Source organism: Bufo bufo, chromosome 3, assembly GCF_905171765.1.
Source record: "Bufo bufo chromosome 3, aBufBuf1.1, whole genome shotgun sequence".
Lineage (NCBI taxonomy): Eukaryota > Metazoa > Chordata > Amphibia > Anura > Bufonidae > Bufo > Bufo bufo.
This window is the reverse complement of record NC_053391.1, coordinates 328,858,363-328,861,417: the sequence shown is the minus strand read 5'-3', so window position 1 is coordinate 328,861,417 and position 3,055 is coordinate 328,858,363. Positions and strand designations below refer to the sequence as shown.

Below are 3,055 nucleotides of genomic sequence, written 5' to 3'. Positions count from 1 at the left end.
GTATTTCCCCTGTAACTGGGGCTACTATGTCAGAAAAAGTCATCAATAGTGGGGGTGGGGTGGGGGGGGGGGGAAGACATATTTGGTATTGCCGCATCCGTGACGGTCGTCTCTATAAATATATCACATGATCCACCCAGTCCGATAAACACCATAAAAAAATAAAGTGTCAAAAAAAGCCATTTTTGTCACCTTACATTAAAACACTTAAATTTATGACCGTCATGAAGTACAATATGTGATGAGGAAACAATCTCAGGATCGCTTGGATAAGTAAAAGCATTCCAAAGTTATTACCACATAAAGTGACATATGTCAGATTTGCTAAATAAGGCCTGGTCAGGAAGGGGGCAAATGGCCCGGATGTGAAGTGGTTAATATATATATATATATATATATATATATATATATATATATATATATATATATATATATATATATATATATATAAAATTTATATTTATATTAACCACTTCACAATATATATATATATATATATATATATATACATACATACACATATATACACACACATACACACACACATACACGGATGGATCTCAACTCTCCCGGAGGTTCAGGGAGTCTCTATCTCAGTCAGATAGCAGAGAGATAAGAGAAGTGACAGGACAGAGTTTAGATTACAGGTTGAATTAACCCTTTAGGGTCAAATTGGCTTCTCAAGGAGATATATATGTTAAAGGCATCCCTTCTGTCTCATTCAGTAGCTATATAACTATTGAGAGAGATGCATTTAAAAAAAAATACATTTACACATTTAACCCTCCATTTTAATTATATTATTTACCCCAGTGTTAAATTCACCCCCCCCTGGATGCTTTAATTATATATATATATATATATATATATATATATATATATAAAAATATGATAATTTGGGGCAGGGTAATGAGCCCGGTCCTCCACACCATAGAGCAAAGTATGCAGATACTGCATATGTTTGGAAAATGTAATAAAATGTTTGTGAAAAAAAGAAAAAAGAAAACCTCCCTGAAATGAGTTTTTGCAGGTTGGGATGTCTGTATATAAATATAAAAGACCCCACAGAATTACATCAGCCTCTACAACCACGTTGGTGAAGCGTCGCAAGCGAAATCATTAACTCGCACATAAGCCGTCTTATACTAAGAATGTCCTTTGTTGCCTATAGCAACCAATCAGAGCTCATATTACTGACCTGTAGCAAAATAGAAGCTGAGCTGTGATTGGTAGCTATATGCAATCTGATGAATATCTAAGCTAACTGCCACAACAGATTCTGTAGTTTGGCGGTTAGGTTACTAATCGTATTTTTTGGCAAATAATTGGAAAGCGCGGGATGAAAATTTCCACTCAAAACATAGGGGGAGATTTATCAAAACTGATATGAAGGAAAACTGACTTAGTTGCCCATAGCAACCAATCAGATTCCACCTTTAATTTTTCAGAGCTCCTAGGGAAAATGAAGGGTGGAATCTGATTGGTTGTTATGGGCAACTAAGCCAGTTCTACTTTACACCAGTTATGATAAATCTCCCCCATAGTCTATGACGTTTCAGAGTCACGGGAGGCAAACCAGTCACACCTTGTCGACACACATTTCATTACTACTCCACTCTTAAGCTTTTTGGGGTATTTTGTGTTATTCCTAGAGAAACAATGGGCTGAAAGAGGCATATTTCCACTGAAGTTCAATGAGGAATGGCAGGTAATGCTATTTAGACTGGACTCGGAGCTGCATTTTCTCCCCTTAGACCTGCTAAATGAAATACTGAATATCTTCTTGGTAGTGAGCCTGCTGTATATGAAGCTCTACTAATCCCCGGACCAATCACAAGACTTCATGATTTACAACCAAGTCTAACCCTTCTACAATACAGAAGGTACTAAATAAAAGGGTTTGGAAAAAAAAAGTCATTGTTTATTGAGCTCAAACATGAGGAACACCACTCTGTGGTGATACAAGGCCATTCTTAATGCAAATCACTGCTTAGAATACACATAGGATGGTCATGGTTCGAAAATGGTTAACCCTTATTCTATATTGCCAGTAGTTAAAGCACAATAGGGTTACACAGTTAAAGAGGTTGTCCGAGATTAAGAAAAAGTGGGGCTAGCATAAAATAAGCACTACTTACCTGCTGAATTGTCCACCTCTGCAGTCCTTGGTTACAGGACTGCAACGCTGACGTTATGTTGACAACTCCAGTTAGTCAATGTCTTCAAATGCCCTATAAAGACGACTGACAGGGAAGACCCGAACAATAGCACTGGGGTGCTGGATGATTCAATAGGCACGTACTGCTTATTTTGCAATTTTTAGCCAGCCCTTGCCTATACCCCATTTTTACTTAATCTCAGACAACCCCTTTAAAGGGGTATTCCAGTTTTTATAATTTTATTTATTTATATAAAATAGGAAATTATACAAATTTTCTAATATACATAATTTTCTAATATTACATAAAATTGTGTATACATAACTTTCTTTCATTAGGCAATTGACACCTATATGCAGTAGAATGGTATAACCAATGTATCACTAATGTGTAATGTATTCATTGCCTAAGTGAAATATGGCGTCATGAGACACCCTTCACATTATATAACCCCCGACATTAAAGGGGCTGTCCCAATAGTAGAAATACCCCCACAATGTCCGGGCCGCTCCTATAGACAATACTTACCCAGTCCCCGGCACCCATGTCCCTCTAGATCCCTGCACAGCCACCACTGCATCTCCCCATCGTGTTTATCAAAAGATCCGGCGACAGAGGGAGCAGCCAATAGCAGGCTGCGATGGTGACCAGCCTCCCTAGCATCGTGGGTAAATAAGCAACAGTGTTACATGGCATATGTGCGCTGGGTGAGCATACAGGATATATTCATGTGATAATTAAATAGGACTAGTGTAGTAATTTTTATTGTGGTTATTACAGCAACTACATTACTGTGGGTATTTACATGGCTGCCTGTCTCTAGGTGATGTTTTAAAATGGCTGCCTGTCTCTAGGTGATATTGTCAACTTGTTAATAAAGTTTAGTGTTAAAAACA

The 3,055-nt window shown here is 37.6% G+C and overlaps 1 protein-coding gene across 2 annotated transcripts in view; it reads right to left on the bottom strand.

Moving 5' to 3' along the window:
• Positions 1 to 1,899: 1,899 nt before the first annotated feature.
• The window catches only part of ADPRS (ADP-ribosylserine hydrolase), a 17,119-nt gene continuing 15,963 nt past the window's right edge, over positions 1,900 to 3,055 (bottom strand). For both annotated transcript variants that reach the window (XM_040424389.1, XM_040424390.1), the window contains exon 6: positions 1,900 to 3,055. This exon is cut by the window's right edge and continues 1,117 nt beyond it. The gene's annotated coding sequence lies outside the window, so the exon portion shown is untranslated.